The sequence below is a fragment of the Oryx dammah genome, unplaced genomic scaffold (assembly GCF_014754425.2).
Source record: "Oryx dammah isolate SB20612 unplaced genomic scaffold, SCBI_Odam_1.1 HiC_scaffold_29, whole genome shotgun sequence".
In the NCBI taxonomy this organism is placed as follows: Eukaryota; Metazoa; Chordata; class Mammalia; order Artiodactyla; family Bovidae; genus Oryx; species Oryx dammah.
In genome coordinates, this window is record NW_024070213.1 from 87310656 (window position 1) to 87328330 (window position 17675).

A 17675-nucleotide genomic window follows, 5' to 3' on the forward strand; every position below is an offset into this window, starting at 1 on the left:
TAAATGTTTAACTCTACCAGGCAGGCAATTTCAGTATGGGCAGATAGACTTATTATATTGAATAAATCAGCTCCTAGCTTTGAGAGGCCAAGGATTGTGTCTCAGATGAATTCTAGAACTGCCCTCTGGACCTAACACACAGCAGATGCTCACCCAAAAAGTGAATGAATGAACAAAGGAATGAAACCACGAACTGTCGTTCTTTCCAGTGGCTGAAGGGCTAGACCTTCTGTCCACTGGCAATGTGGAACCGCCTGGCTCCTTCAACTGGTGAACACTGAGAATCAGATCCGATGCCTTTATCTCCCACCCCCGCCCCTCACTCTGCCCTCTTGTTGACAGTAAAAGGTAAATCGCTTTTGAATCATTAGTTAACCCATTGATGTTACCTTCTGCTGCCCCTGCATTCCCTGGATTCTCCCATGAATCATCAGAAAATTGGCAAAATAGAATTTTTCTCTCTACCATTTAATGACAATTAATGTTTATCCTTATTCTTTTAAATAAGTAATACATGTTTATCATAGGAAAATATTTTTTAAACAGAAAACACAAGACTAAGAAAGCCACCAAGCAGGTAACTACCATTAACATTTTAGCCTATCTCCACTCATATGTAAAGAGGAGGGTTATGAGTAACTTTTTTAAAAACAAAATCAAGTTCTTCTCATCAGAGCTTTTTTTTTCTTTCACTGAAAGTATCTTGAACATCTTCCACGTGACATTCTCTTCCACAACTGCACAGACACTATCTCTGGACGTGCGTGTGGCTTCCATCTGCTTTCCGTTGTCAGTAATCCTGCGGTCCTCATTCGCTGCTTACTGTGCGTGCGCCTTGTGGACACGTGCAAGTCTGCTGTAAATGAAATGAATGCATCTTCAGCATTTGGTAGGATGGTGACCATTAATGGAGACTGCTTCGTATTCAGTCTCCTAATTGCCAGTCTGGTTTCCCCAGAACTCTTCATGGCTCCTCCTGGTCTAACCTGGCATTCAGGCACTCTGCAGGTCTGTGCCAGTCACCCTGGACACTGGCTACCCTCACCCTACCCTTTTTTGCTCATGGGTCCCCAGCCTGTGACAGCCTCCCGGTAAGAGTCTGGAGAATGCTTTTTCTTCTTTTTAAAAATACTTGTTTCTACACTTACTATGATAAGCATAAACTACTTTTTAAATTGACATGCAATTCATATAACACAAAATTCATCCTTCAAAAAAGTGTACAATTCAGTGGTTTTAGTATATTTACAAGGCTGTACCACCATCGAGCTGCGTGTTAAGTCACCTCAGTCGTGTCTGACTCTGAGCGACCCTATGGATTGTAGCCTGCCAGGTTCCTCTGTCTGTGGAATTCTCCAGGCAAGAATACTAGAGCAGATTGCCATGCCCTCCTCCAGGGGACCTTCCCAATCCAGGGATCGAACTCAGGTGTCCTACAGTGCAGGCAGATTCTTTACCATCTAAGCCACTAGGAAAGTCCTGCTACCATCATCACCATCTAATTCCTGAACAATTCATCAGCCCCGAAATTCCATACCCATTAGCAGTCACTCCTCATTCTCCCGCTCCCTGGCCCCTGGTAACCACAATCTACTTACTATCTCTGTGGATTTGCCTAGTCAGGATATTTCCTATACTGAAATATATGAAAGGATATTTCATATACTGATTCCATATATGGAATCATACAATGGGTGTCCTTTTGTAATTGCCTTATTTCACTTAGTATCTTGACTTCGAGTTTCATCCATGTTGTAGCACGTGTCAGAATTTCCTTTCAAGTTTGAATAATATTTCACTGTATGGATAGACCACACTGTGTTTATCAGTTCTCTGTCGATGGACACTTTGGCTGTTTCCAGCTATTGGCTATTGTGAATAAGGTTGCTATGAATGCTGGTGTATAATTCCTGTTTGAGTCATTGTTTCACATTCTTTTGGATATGGAGTGAGATTGTTGGATCATGTGGCAATTCCATATTTAATGTTTTTGAGAACACCATACTGCTTTCTATAGCAACTGCAACTATTTACCTTCCCACTGGCTACATATGAGGATCTCAATTTCTTCACATCACTCTCAACATTTGTTGTTGTCTGTGTTTTTCATTATAGTCATTCCAGTGGGTGTGAAGTAGCATCCTATTATGATTTAATTTGCATTTTCCTGATGCTGAGCACCTTTTCAAATGCTTTGGCCAATTCTCTGTATGTTTATAGAGAAGTACCTCTTCTCTCTCTCTCTTTCTCCATATTTTTAGGAAAACATCTCTTCAAAGCCTTTTCCCATTTTTAAATTGGGTTGTCTTTTTATTGTTGAGTTCCAAGTACTCTTTATATACGTTGGATACCAGATGTTTATCAGATACATGATTTGCAAATATTGTCTCCCATCATATCAATTGTTTTTCTGGTTTCTTGATAATGTCTTCCGAAGCACAAAAGTTTTTAATTTTGATGACATCTAATTTATTATTATTTTTTTTGGTTGCTTGTGCTTTCTATGTCACATCTAAGAAACCATCATCTAATTCAAAGTCAAAGAGGCTTACCTCTATGTTTTACTCTGATGGCTTTATAGTTTACCTCTTACATTTAGGTCTTTGATCATTTTTACTTAATCTTGGTATAAGGCTCCAAATTCATTCTTTTGCATGTAGATACTCAGTCGTCCCGGGGCTTTCCCTGTGGTTCAGTGATAAAGAATCTGCCGGCAATGCAGGAGTCACAGGGGACAAGAGCTCGATCCTTGGGTTGGGAAGATCCCCTGGAAGAGGGCATGGCAATCCACTTCAGTATTTTTGTCTGGAAATCCAATGGACAGAAGAACTTGGTGGGCTACAGTCCACAGGGTCGCAAAGAGTCAGACACGCCCAAGTGACAGTGCACAGCATGTAACAAAATCTTACATATTCAGTTCATTCTAGCCCCAAAGCCACTTCATTCAGGGAACTTTTCCCAGACCCTCCGTTCAAGATCTGCCTACCTCTGAACATTTTCTTAGTACTTGTCTTACAGCACCTTGTACTCTCGTGATGTTTCTGGGATCACTAATCTCACTGGAAGAAGAGCTCATCAAAGGCAGGGGTTATGTCTGAAAACATTCCCCACACCCCCCAGCATGGAGCTTACGACTGTGGTAGGGCTGAGTACATGCTAAATGAACGAATGAATAAGCACCTAAATAAATGAATGCTATTGAGTCACTCATATAGTTCATATTCTGATCAGAACCTGGGCAAACATCCTTACCAAAGAATGGCTTAGGAAATACATTCATTAAATTCATAGTTACACCTCTATTGACAAGTATAGTCATGTGTTGTTTCACCTGAGGTTTCCTTAATTCATTATAGTCATTATAAGGCTTATCAACAGGAGAAAAATGTGCCTGAATTAGAGGAGGAATTATGTGTGAATTGCACACTTAGGCATTTCACAGCCAGGCCCAATATCAATCAATACTATAGTACAATGACAGGCCTTATCAAAGCATCAGACTTTGCTTAAACTAAAAGATCGTTAGCCTTTGAATTAGCACTCCAAACAGCTCTCTTAATTAATCTGTTAATGATTTTCTTTGTTTAGAGGGATTATCCCTAATCAATTCTAATATATGCTCCCAGAGCTACATACACACATTTGAACCTTAGACAGTCCAGCGGAGATCTGGGGTTGAGCCCCTGCTCTCGGTCAAGGCATGAAGACGGCAGACACATGACTCTTCTGAGTCAGGGGGCCAGTGCTGGGTCACACAGTAGGCCTGGAACAGCCGGGCAGGAGCCATTCTGCCTGGGAGGCATCAAGCCACCTTAGACCTTTGAACTGAGCCTGGAATACTGCCTAGGATTCTGTCAGATAGAGAATGGACTAAAGGATTTCAGGAGGGTGGGAAAGGTGTTCCAGGCAGATGGAACAGCTGGAGCAAAGGTGTATTCACAGGCACATGTTGCACCAACACACACATGTGTGCTCAGACGCATCCTTCTCCCAAGAACTGGGCCCATCAGAAACGGTCTGAAAGATGTCAGCGTGCCCACCTGAGTCAACCCACAGCCCAGAATCGCACCAGGCTCTGGGTTCCAGTTGGCCTCTCCTCCAGAGAGCACTGAACGTCTGCCATCCCCGGCCTTCCTTCGCTTCCTTCTCCCTCTGTGTCACCAGGCTGGACGTTCTCCTCTGGGTCCTTACTGAGGACTCTGGCACTAATCCCTGAAGGCCCAGCAGGAACTAGGCTAGAGGTTCTTGGTTACATGATGAAGCTTGATAGTTACAAGATGCAGAAACTTTTCCACCTGCCCCTGCTGGGGCCTTAAGCCACCTGGTTGAGCCGTGGGAGCAGGGAGAGTCTCCACAGTGCTATGGACTGCTGAGGGTGTGTAGCTTTGTGTTTCTAAGCACAATATTTAAAAGTGCTTAGAAACAGCCCCGATGTGCTTTCTTTCATCAGTCAATGACAAATACTTACTGATCTCATACCTCTTAAATTTCATAATTGATATATTACCAGCATGTATTAAGATGCAAGGCATTAGTGTACAGCCTGATGCATTTTCACTGACTGAAGGCACCCATGTAACCAGAATCTAGATCAACAGACAGAATGTGACCAGCACCCCAGAACTCCTGTTCCCCTCCCAGTGACCACCTCCCTCAAGGATAACAAGCGTCCTGGCTGGTGACAGCAGAGATCAGTTTTGTCTGATTTCGTACTTTGTTCATAGAGTGTGGACTCTCTTGGCACTTCCACTTGAACAAACAGATTAGTCAAAGATCTGAAGAGATGGGGCTTCCTTGGTGGTGCAGTGGACAAGAGTCTGCCTGTCAGTGCAGGGGACATGGGTTCAACCTCTGGTCCAGGAAGATCCCACATGTCAAGGGGCAACTAAGCCCACGCGACAGTAACTGCTGAGCCTGCATGCCTAGAGCCTGTGCTCACAACATGAGAAGACAGTACACTACAACAAAGTTTAGCCTACATGCAGCAACCAAGACCCAGCACAACCAAAAAACCAAATAAATGGAAATATTAAAGATATGTTTAAAGGGATTAAAAAGATATTAAAGATATTACAAAAGAATAAAATTTTGAGGGGAAAAAAAAAGATCTGAAAAGAAAAAGCAAGAAGTTTGTTTGAAAGACTGGTCCTCCTGAGTAATAGAGAGTAAATCTCATGTGTGGGGGTCTCTGCAGTCCATCCAAAGGTGAGAAGGGTGGGTGGCCTGGTCGAGGAGTCAGGGACATGTGTTCAGATTTGACATCCATTCACAGTTTGTTGTGCAACCTTGCAAAGCCTTTTCCTTTCTGAACCTCAGTTGGATCCTCTGCAGGGTTGAAAGGCAGTTCCCTGCCTTTACCCACCAACCTCACCTTCTGTTATCTGTCCCCACACCCACCACTGCCATGGAGAACATGCTTTGGGAAATGTGGCTGACTGAGTAGACCACATGTAAGTAATGATTAATTTGTTTCCCCATTTCTTGTTAATAGAAGACCTATGGAGCAGACTCAGATCTACCGCAGATAGCAAGTGTGCCAACCAGGGTTGGTAGAATTCCAGAAATAAGCAGAGGCTGTTTATGGCTGAGTTACTTGATCACAGTCTCAGGTCAGGGAAATATTCAGAACCTGACGCACCCATTGAATTAGAGCAAATTACTTGAGAAACCCACATCCCAGCCTTCATGTGACCCTGGGTCCAGGAACCACTGACAAGACAGGCAGTCCCTAACTTCCCTTCCAGCTCTGATAAGCCCAGGGTCTGGGCTTCCCCCTGGAATGACTGCAGAGCTGTGGAGGGTGGACCAGTCCCCTGAGAAGGCTTTCTTCTTAACCTACCCTCAGCCCCCAACCTTTACTGTGCCCTTTACTCCAGCAGACCCCTGCCCAGCCCAGCGGTTGTCTCATGTTGCTCTGGGAAAGGGCAGCTATTTGGAAACTGTTGTGGAACTTGTATTCCTGGAGCACTGTGAAACCTGAAACTGCCCTCTGCAACTCCCAGCAGCCCCTGACCCGGGGGAAAGAACCCAGTGTTGTCTTTAGGAACATGGCTTGTGGCCTCCTTCAGTGTCAGCCACCTCCTCCAGACCTGGCCACTCAGAGCTCAGGCTCTGGGGCTTCCTTCCCCTCAATGCGTCCCCAAGAGCTCTCTATTTTCCAGCTCTGTCCCCATTTCTGTCCATGACCAAGGATGGGATGAAGTCCACCGGAGGAAAGGAATTGTGCTTGTGGCTGGGGGGCAGAACCACACCCGGAACAAATCAGAATCCATCTAGAGCTGCGAGCAGGGTCGGGAGGAAAGAATTTGGTCAGAGAGATCCTTGGTGAAGGGGACTCGTGCACGGATGTGATGGAGGAAAGGGCAGAGTTACATTGAATGAGGTATGCTGGGGAGGGGCGTTGCCTGGCAGATTGGACAGTCTCCATGCAGAGATGGTCTCCACACATGCTTGTATTCTGGGTAGTATGAGAGTATGTGGAGTCCCCAAGGGGTCACCTCTAGAGGGGTGAAGGAACTAGAAATTCTCCAGGGTGATGAGTTGGGGAAAGGAGAGGAAGGCAACTAGGTAGGGGGTAGGGGTGATGTGCTGAGAGCTTGGAACCTGATATGAAGACACTCAGAAGGCTTGGTTGGATATTTGGACATGCCTGGGCCAGATAACTAGATGGCCTATGTAGAACAATCCTTTAATTCATCATATGTCCCATTTTATTGTCTTTAAGACAAGGTGCTAAGCCGTTGTACCTTGAGGTATAGAGGGAGTTGAGTGATAAGGCCGAAGATGTCACCTTGGGATAAAGAAGTGCTTACCTGCCAGTCCATCTGGGTAGGCTTCTTGAAAGAGGAGTATTTTCTGAAACAGCCTGATAGATTGTCTGATTACAGGAAACCATCTGAGCACGTGCCTCGGACTGGTGCAAAGGGTGAAGAATTGTGACCCCGGCCGTCAGGGAGGTGACATTGTTGTGGAGAAGGCAGACCATGGAAAACTCAGCCCGGGAAAGATACGGAGCTTGGGGAATGCTCTGATGGGAGTGGGAGAGTATCCAGGGTCCGTTATGTCTGAATTGCATGTTGACAGATGAACAGTTCCCCCAAGGGGTGAGCAGGCACATACTCAAAACCTGGAAACATCCCATGAGAATCCAATGAAAGTAATGGACCTTCTCTCAGAAACGTACATACATGCTCCATGGATCTTGGAGTTGGGAATCCCCAGAAAAGGCCCTGAAGCCAGCCAGAGCATGGCAATGATCAAGATGATCAAGGACACTGATCTCTAGGGCAAAGATGAATCCCAAGGAGATGTACCCCAGGCACAGCCTGCCCTAGGACAGCGGATGAAAAGGTGTGGCCCTGGTAACACAGCCAGACGGCTGGTGAGAGAGGGGACCAAGCCGTGCGGAGGGTCTGGCCGAGGTATGGCTGTCGGGTGAGGGACTGTGGGGGAGGGTGATGGTGGTGAACGCCTGAGAGGGTAGTTGGTGGTGTCTCAGCTCATGAAGGTGGGGTCATGGTTAGCACAGCATGGTGTGGAGATCAAAGGCAGTGGTTTCAGAGTCTAGTGCACCTTGGTTTGAACCCCATGGGTGGTTATCACCCCAGATATGGCCTGGAACTCAGCCTTCAACAGTGGTCTCGGAGGGCTGGGAGATGCGGTCAACAACACCTGGGAGCTTTCTCAGAGTGTATGTGCTGCCCCTTCCCTATTCTCAGCCCTACATAATCCGGACAATATGACTTCCAGGAAGGTTGGCAATGGTATTGTGAAAAGTTTTTCAGATCATTCTGATCCATTCCTGAATTTGTCCTTCTACTCCAAAAAAACTACCTAGAAAGGTCGCTGAAAAAAATATCATGACACACTATTCCTCTGAAATGAGAGGACTCGCAGCATTCCAGCCCAGCTCAATCCAACCAAATAGCCTATTCATTCAACATGTCTTTATTGAGCTTCCACACATTTTTCATTTTTAAAAAAGTTTTTTTGGAGTACTACCAAATGATCCAGCAATTCCACTCCTGGGAATATACTTGGAGGAAAACATAATTCAAAAAGATAATACACTCCTGTGTTCATAGCAGCACTATTCACAATAGGCAAAACAAGGAAACAATCTAAATGTCCATCAACAGACAAACGGATAAAGAAGATGTGGTGCGTATGCACAATGGAATATTACTCAGCCATTGAAAAGAATGAAAGAATGCCATTCACAGCAACATGGATGGACCTGGAGATTGTCACAGTGAGTGAAGTAAGTCAGAGACAAATATCTTATGAGAAAGCTTGTGCACGCATGCATGCATGTGCGCTAAGTTGCTTCAGTCGTGTCTGACTCTGTACGACCCCATGGACTGTAGCCCACCAGGCTCCTCTGTCCATGGGGATTCTCCAGGCAAGAATACTAGAGCGTATTTCCATGCCCTCTTCCAGGGGATATTCCCAACCCATGGATCGAACGCATGACTCTTTTATCTCCCGCGTTGACAGGCAGATTCTTTATCACTAGTGCCACCCGGGAAGCCCAATATCGCTTACTCGGAATTAAAAAAAAAAAAGATGCAAATAAACCTATATATAAAACAGAAACTGACTCAGAGAAAACAAACTTAGGAACACCAGAGGCGAAGGTGGGAAGAGGTAGTTACGAATTTGGGGACTGACATATACACTCTGGGCTCCCTCCATGGCTCAGATGGTAAAGAATCTGCCTGCAACGCAAGAGACCCTGGTTTGATCCCTGGGTCGGGAAGCTCCCCTGGAGAAGAGAATGGCTACCCACTCCAGCGTTCTTGCCTGGAGGATTCCATGGACAGAGGAGCCTGGCAGACACAGTCCAGTTCAGTTCAGTTCAGTTGCTCAGTTGTGTCTGACTCTTTGCGACCCCAGGGACCGCAGCACACCAGGCCTCCCTGTCCATCACCAACTCCCAGAGTTCACTCAAACTCACATCCATTGAGTTGGTGATGCCATCCAATCATCTCATCCTCTGTTGTCCCCTTCTCCTCCTGCCTTCAATCTTTCCCAGCATCAGGGTCTTTTCCAGTGAGTTAGTTCTTCGCATCAGGTGGCCAAAGTATTGGAGTTTCAGCTTCAGCATCAGTCCTTCTAGTGAATATTCAGGACTGATTTCCTTTAGGATGGACTGGTTGGATCTCCTTGCAGTCCAAGGGACTCTCAAGAGTCTTCTCCAACACCACAATTCAAAAGCATAAATTCTTTGGCACTCAGCTTTCTCTATAGTCCAACTCTCACATCCATACATGACTACTAGAAAAACCATAACTAACTAGACAGACCATTATTGGTAAAGTGATGTCTCTGCTTTTTCATATGCTCTTTAGGTTTGTCATAGCTTTTCTTCCAAGGAGCAAGTATCTTTTAATTTCATGGCTGCAATCACCATCTGCAGTGATCTTGGAACTCCCAAAAATAAAGTCTGTCATTGTTTCCATTGTTTTCCCATCTATTTCCCATGACGTGATGGGACCAGATGCCATGATCTTCATTTTCTGAATGTTGAACTTTAAGCCAACTTTTTCACTCTCCTCTTTCACTTTCATCAAGAGGCTCTTTACTTCTTCTTTGCTTTCTGCCATAAGGGTGGTGTCATCTGCATATCTGAGGTTATTGATATTTCTCCCAGCAATCTTGATTCCAGCTTGTGCTTCATCCAGTCCAGCATTTCTCATGATGCACTCTGCATATAAGTTAAATAAGCAGGGTGACAATGTACAGCCTTGAGGCACTCCTTTCCCGATTTGGAACCAGTTTGTTGTTCCATGTCCAATTCTAACTGTTGTTTCTTGACCTGCATACAGATTTCTCAAGAGGCAAGTCAGGTGGTCTGGTATTCCCATCTCTTTCAGAATTTTCCACAGTTTATTGTGATCCACACAGTCAAAGGCTTTGGCATAGTCAATAAAGCAGAAATAGATGTTTTTCTAGAACTCTCTTGCTTTTTCAATGATTTAGCGGATGTTGGCAATTTGATCTCTGGTTCCTCTGCCTTTTCTAAATCTAGCTTGAACATCTGGAAGTTCATAGTTCACGTACTGCTGAAGCCTGGCCTCGAGAATTTTGAGCATTACTTTACTAGCCTGTGAGATGAGTGCAATTGTGCGGTAGTTTGAGCATTCTTTGGCATTGCCTTTCTTTGGGATTGGAATGAAAACTGACCTTTTCCAGTCCTGTGGCCACTGCTGAGTTTTCCAAATTTGCTGGCATGTTGAGTGCAGCAGTTTCACAGCATCATCTTTCAGGATTTGAAACAGCTCAACTGGAATTCCATCACCTCCACTAGCTTTGTTCGTAGTGATGCTTTCTAAGGCCCACTTGACTTCACATTCCTGGATGTCTGGCTCTAGGTGAGTGATCACACCATCATGATTATCTGGGTCATGAAGATCTTTTTTGTATAGTTCTTCTGTGTATTCTTGTCACCTCTTCTCAATATCTTCTGCTTCTGTTAGGTCCACACCATTTCTGTCCTTTATTGAGCCCATCTTTGCACGAAATATTCCCTTGGTATCTCTTATTTTCCTGAAAAAATCTCTAGTCTTTCCCATTCTATTGTTTTCCTCTATTTCTTTGCACTGATCACTGAGGAAGGGTTTCTTATCTCTTCTTGCTATTCTTTGGAAGTCTGCATTCAGATAGGTATATATTTCCTTTTCTCCTTTGCCTTTCACTTCTCTTCTTTTCTCAGCTATTTGCAAGGCCTCCTCAGACAACCGTTTTGCCTTTTTGCATTTCTTTTTCTTGGGGATGGTCTTGATCACTGCCTCCTGTACAATGTCACGAACCTCCATCCATAGTTCTTTAGGCACTCTATCAGATCTAATCCCTCGAATCTATTTGTCTCCACTGTGTAATTGTAAGGGATTTGATTTAGGTCATACCTGAATGGTCTAGTGATTTTCCCTACTCTCTTCAATTTAAGTCTGAATTTGGCAATAATGAGTTCATGATCTGAGCCACAGTCAGCTCCCAGTCATGTTTTTGCTGACTGTATAGAGCTTCTCCATCTTTGGCTACAAAGAATATAATCAATTTGATTTCGGTAGTGACCATCTGGTGATTTTCCATGTGTAGTGTCTTCTCTTGTGTTTCTTGGAGAGGGTGTTTGCTATGACCAGACACAGTCCATGGGATCACAGAGTTGGACATGACTGAGCAACTTACACTATGTACATGTTACTATATTTAAAATGGATAACCAACAAGGACCTACTGTATAGAACAAGAACTCTACCCAATATTATGAAACAACTTAAATGGGAAAAGAATCTGAAAAAGGATATATACAAGTAAATGTGTAACTGAACCATTTTGCTGTAGACCTGAAACTAAGATGACATTGTGAATCAACTATACCCCAATATAAAAGAAAAAAGGAAGGAACCAACTAGCCTATTCATTCCACATGTGTTTAGTGAGCTTCCATACTGGGCCAGGTGCTGGAGACCCAAGACCAGCTCTTGTACCATCCATGGTAAGCAAGGCAGGCCAGAGCAGAGACAACACCATGTTGTGACAGCTCTGGTATAAGGAAAGTCTGGAGTACTCTAGGAACGCCCAGGAGGGGCAGTCTTGGGTCATCGGGAAAGGCGTCTTGGAGGAAGAGTAGGCCGGGGCCAGAAGCCAGCCAGGAGGGTGGAGAAGGTCTCCCAGGAGGAAGAAGCCACCTGCGCACAGCCTAGAGGCAAGAGGTGTTCAAGGAAGTGCAAGTGCTCCCAAGTGTGGCTGTGGGGTGAGAGAGCAGATCAGAGCCACCAGGGGCTTGGGGTTGATCCTGCAGTTCTCCTGGGGAACTGATGGGCCTGGAGAGGGAGAGGACCCTGGGGCAGAGAGGACATCTCTTATCCACTCTGGAGATTTCTGCAAGAGACACTGAAGGCCTGAATGAAGAGTGTCTATGGGCCAGAGATGAGGGGCTAGAGTCCATAGCAATGCGCCCCCCCCACAAGCAGCTGACCCCTCCTGAGAGGCATGCGTCGCCCCACCCCTGCCCCCATGCAGCACGGGGGTTAGAGGGCATTGTTCTGGAAACCTTGTGTCCAGCCTTGCCGTTCGAGCTATGGGTCCATGTGGTCTCCAGCCTTCCCTCACTCCCTCTTCAGCCTTCCCAGAATCCTCTGACAAGCCTTCCTATTTCCTCAGCATTGTCATTATCCCTTCCACCTCTGGAAGCCCAGCTCCTCTCTCCTGTGAGGATGTCCATATCTGTTCTGGTCATGAAGCTGTTCAGTTCCAAAGGCCTTCTCCATTTCCATCAGTCCCTACCACAGCCACACCCTGGAGCCTGTCTTTGCTAAAATACTCGCACTTCTCAAAGCTTGAACTGAATGGACCACTTGCTGCCTATGGCCCTCTGTGCTTTTGATAACTCCTTCTTGACTGCCTGGCCCAGGGCCTCACCCCAGCTGCCCGTTGCACCCACTGGGCACCTGCTGGGCTGGTGGAGCGGGCTGCCACCCTGGGCTGCCGCACCTACTGTAAACAGTGGGCCGCCATGGAGACCGGGGCCTCTTGCCTCAGAGAGGCCCTGTCCACTGCCCGCACCAGCCCTGTCTTCTTTCCACTGCAGCTCTTTCAAACCTGCTCCACCTCCCCCAGGCTCCTGATTCAGACCTTCCCCCTCTTTCACAAAGAAAGCAAAGACCCCAAGATGGGAGTCCCCTCGATTTCTCGCCATCCCAGCTTCATGCAGCAACATCATGCAGACTGCACCTTCCTCCCCTCTCTGACTCGGACCAGCCTGGGGCTTCGGGCCCAGCTCTTCCCTCCTCTTTGAGTGTGGAGGTCCCTGTCATCCCCTTCCTTGTCCCTCTCTCCAGTTGTGCATCTTCCCCCCACTCTTCCCATAATCATGGAGACCCCCTCTGTCCTCCCCTCCTGCCTCACTTCCCCTTCAGTCTTCCCACTGCCTCTGCCTCTGTCCTTCTTCCAGAACCTTCCCTTAACCATCCCAGAAGCACCTCAATATCAAAACATCACATCCCATCTCATTTCTCCCCAACCTGCTTCTCCTTGGTTCTCCGCATCTTGGGAAAGGGCAGCAGGGTGCAAGTACACACCCCAAGTCACTCTGTACACCTCCCTCCCTCACGCCCTCATTCCAGCACCCACCAAGTCCCCTTGGGGCTTCTTTTTAATATTTCCAGAATTCATCATTCTGCAATGATGCACCAGGCTCCTACCTTGCAAGGGTTGGCACATTATTCATTCAGGAATTTGTTCAATATGCATTTTTTGGAAAGCCCATCCTGTGCACTATTGACTTGACTCACATTTATGCTTCCAACTCAGGCAGTTGTCCCGCTTGGCACCTCACCTCTCTCATCCCAATGCTAGTAATTGATCTGAACTTCACCCTTGTTGACTGACTCTGTCTCAGCTCCTGGGCTGCCTGGGAGTTTGACTACTCCTCCTCATCCTGCCACCCTGTCACGTGGCAATTAGGATGAGGTGTCATGGTGGCTAAGAAGGCTCGGTAGTGGCAGTGTTGGGGAAACCATCTGAGATGGGGTTGCTGGAGATAGTGACTCTACCAGAATTCACTTAGGGATATGTATTCATTTGTGCACTCAGTCAATATTTATTGAGCATCTACAGTGTACCAGGCACTGAACTAGGCCCTAGGGATACAGCCAGGCCCCAAAACACACAGGTTCTCCCCTCTCTCCAGGAACTAGCAGTTTGGTGAGGGAGACATTCATCAGATAAATGGCACGATTATGACCAAGACAAGTGCTTCATTAGGGTGGGACACAGTTCTCAAGTATGTAATAGCAGGGCTTGGTCCTCCCTAAGGAAGTGATGGCGAAGCTGAGATCTGAAGGATATAGATGTGTTAACTAGAAGAAGAGGAAAGGGAGCAGCCCAGGTAGAAGGACCAGCATGTGCAAAGGCCCTGGGGGAACGCAGAGGCAATGCATGGGATAGGAAGCCCTGCACAGAAGATATTTTGGGCTGTTTAATCATAAAACAACGTAACACAAAATGCACCATTCGACTCTCTCAGATGTACAACTGACAGCGTTTAGTAAATCCACGATGTTGTGTAACCACCACCACTCTTGTTCCAGAACATTTCATCACCCTGAAAGGAAACCCTGTACCCATTAAGCAGCCACTCCCCATTCTTCTTTCCCCCAACCCTACAACCTGGGAACCCCTCATCTACTTTCTGTTTCTCTGGATTTGCCTACTCTCGACATTTCTTACAGATGGAGTGACGTAATCTGTGGCCTTTTGGGCCTGCCTTCTTTCACTCAGTGTACAATGTACGGGGTTCATCCATGTTGCAGCATGTGTGAGCACTTCATTCCTTGCTATGGCTGAATCATATTCTATTGTATGGATATGCATTTTGTCTATCCATTCATTTCTTGATGACCATTTGGGTTGTTTCCACCTTTTGGCTATTGTGGATCATGTTGCTATGAACATGTGCGTACAAGTTTGTGTTTGAACATCTGACTTCAGCTCCTTTGGGTCCATAACCAAGAGTGGAACTTTGGGTCATATGCTAAATCTGTGTTTAACTTTTTGAGGAACAACACACACTTTTTATTACATTCATCTGACATGACTTAAATTCAAGCTATGGTAGTAAGACAGGGGTGATAGTGATATGGGAGAGTAAACACTATTATTTTCCAATTCTGACAACTTCTTTTCATCTCTTTTCAGGTTGTTTGAAGTGGAGGTGAATAGGCGGAGAGGCACTATCTCACTAACTGCCTACTCAGGCAGTCCTGCCAGGTCAAGGATCTCCATCTGTTTTTTTCCCTGACGTACCTCAAAGCCTAAAACAGTGCTTGGCACATGACTGGTGCTCAATAACTATTTGTTGCATGAATAAACAAATACAATGAACTCCTTCAAGGGCTCTAAAATCCCAAGAAAACAGACATTCATCAGCTAGAACCAGGGAGGACAGGCCCATGTTGCCGCCCAAGGTGGGTGGTTGGGTGAGAACAGGACTCTCCAAAGCCACCAACCCTTAGCCCCTAGGAAGACCTTGGCTAGTATTTTTGAACACTCACCATGTCCAGGGACTTTTATACAACTATTCACCCGGAAGCTTGGAGAGCCTGAGTGGCTTTGGATTCCTACGAGGTAGACCCAGAATCCACCCTGGGCTGCTAGACACCAGGTCTTGCTCCTTTGGTGGGGACAGTGGTCCCTCCATCCCAAGACTGACGCTCAGCCCAGAGTAGGCTCGGGGCTGTGGTCAGCTGGAAGGATGTCCAGGGGTCCCTCAGAAGCGCCCTAGAGAGCCCTGTGTTCTCCCTTCCCCCAGCTGAGGCCAGAGGGAGGAGGGAAGGACGGCAGCAGAGCGTGCAAATTGGAGGCTGATATTGAATTGCAGCAAAATGAGCAGAGGATTACCTGCCCTACCTGGACCCACCCTGGGAGAATACCAAGGCCCGGGTCAACTCTCACGAGGAGTCGGCAGGCCCAGTACCAGGCGGAATTGTGGTTGGATGAGCAGGGATCATGAGGCAGGTGGCTGGGCCCACAGGCTTGAAGATGTCTTCCTCTCCTGAGCCCTCCCCATCCCCAGGCTGGACGTCCTGCATTCACAGAGGTCTTCTTGAGTTCTGGGGGGCAGAGCTGGGGGATCAGAACCAAGCTGAGAAGCTATCCCAGGACCCTGCCTTCAGGGAGAACAGGGAGAAGGAAGATGAGGCAAACACCCAGGATTCTGGGGAGTGGGGTGGGAAGCTGCCATGACTGAGTAAGTCTGGGAAGGCTTCCTGGAGGAAGATGAAGGGTGTGGGAGACTGGGTTGGGATGGAGGAAGATTTGAGTTTGAATTATGGCTTAGCTACTTCCTAGCTGTTTGACCTTGAGCAAACAATTCATTCCCCAAACATTTTAAAGAGTGTCTACACCATGCCAGTCACGTATTAAGCATTAGGACTGCAAGGGTAAATTTGATACAGTTCCTGTCCTCAGAGTTTTAGCCAGGACGCCATGATCCGTGATGTCCCCAAGGTGAGGCAGCACTCTGGGGAGGGGGGCAGCAGAAGTGGCAGTCAGTTTAAGGTCCTTGAGTCTCCCTTAGCCTCATCCATACATGAGGTTGGTGCCCACTTGCCCACATGGCCAAGATGACTGGTTGGGAAAAGCCATGTGAGCCTAGCTTGGTGCCTCACACATCAGATGGGCAGGGCCGGCCTCAAGGAGAGGCATGAGGCTGACAGAGGCTTGGGAGGGGCATGAGGGGGTGTAGCACCAGGGTAGGAGGAAGCCGGCCATGATGGCATGTTGGGGGGGAATGGAGAGGGGCCCTGCCCAGAGCCTGATCAGGGTCCTGCTGGTGAACCAATCACTGGAGCCACAGATGCTGGAGGCAGGCACTGTGCAGCCAGGGTGGCTCAGCTGTGGCTGCGAGTGGGGAGTCAAACAGGTTTGGGTGACCTTTGCAAGCAAGGTCGTGGGGCATTGCCCATAGCCTTTTCAACTCATTACCACTCCCTGATCGGGTAATGACCCCGGCATAGCCTGACCCTGGCACTCACAGCTCCTGTCTCTCCCTGTAGGGCAGAGACACCAGCTCTCCTGGGTCAGCTGGCACATACTTCCCCCTCTGCCTTCCTGCCGTGCAGGGAGGACTCCCCCTCCCCCAGGGAGGGTGCTGCCAAGGCTCCCTTGGGGCTTCCACACTGGCTAGCCTTCCCCAGATGTGATGGGACAGGAGGCCAGGGACTGGAAGGAGTTCAGTCACGAGGGGAGCAGTATGTCCTGCTGCTGGCCTGTCTCCCCTTCTGCTAGCACCCACAATGGTTCCCCATTGCCCACCTGCGCAGAAGCTTTATTAACCTTCATGCCGGGCTTCTCCATGCTGTAGAGCTGTAGCGGCCCCACTTGTCCACTTGCCTGGCCCTCATCCTGGTGCACAAACTCCTGCCATAGCTTCCCCAGGGTTTGCTCAGCCTTCATTGGATCCTCCAAGAGTCCGGGAACTCACTACTTCACAAGGCAGAGTTGTTATTAGAAAGGTCTCCCTGCCCCAAGTCCCTACTCATGCCTGATCCTTTGCAAATGAGCACACGCTTGCTTCCAACTCCTATTCCACGCACGAGTGCACAAATGCATGCCTCCCTCTCTCTGCCCAAGCTCTGAGAATCAGCTTCTCTTCTGATCAGGTCCCTGAAGATGGTCATGTGGCTGAAACACAGAGGGTTCTGGGCAGGGTGTAAGTGGGCTGGGGTGAGGGTGAGGGGACCAGAACTGGTGGACTTGCTCATTATCCGCTTGACAAACATTGACTGAGCACCTGTAACATGCCAGGCCCAGTGCTAGGTGCTGAGTTTATGATTAACGTGCTTGCATGCTAAGTTGCTTCAGTTGTGTCCGACTGTTAGCGACCCCATGAACTGTAGCCCACCAGGCTTTTCTGTCCATGGAATTCTCTAGGCAAGAGTACTGGAGTGGGTAGCCATCCCTTCTCCAGGAGATCTTCCCGACCCAGGAAACAAAGCCAGGTCTCCTGCACTGCAAGCAGATTCTTTACCATCTGAGCCACCAGGGAATATCTTACTCATACCTAATTCTCTTCAAAGAGAGCAAGTTTGTTCCCAACCCTTCTTAAACCCACCAACACTCTCTTCCCCACTAAGAAAGGGATTTTAAGCCAGAATCAAAAACAGTGT

At 47.4% G+C, this 17675-nt stretch overlaps 1 long non-coding RNA gene across 1 annotated transcript; it reads right to left on the minus strand.

Moving 5' to 3' along the window:
- Positions 1–452: 452 nt before the first annotated feature.
- Positions 453–17415, minus strand: LOC120858218. Its single transcript, XR_005719807.1, has 2 exons — positions 16822–17415; positions 453–856 (listed from the first exon to the last, which is right to left on the minus strand). It is a non-coding gene; the product is annotated as an uncharacterized LOC120858218 (long non-coding RNA).
- Positions 17416–17675: the final 260 nt, after the last annotated feature.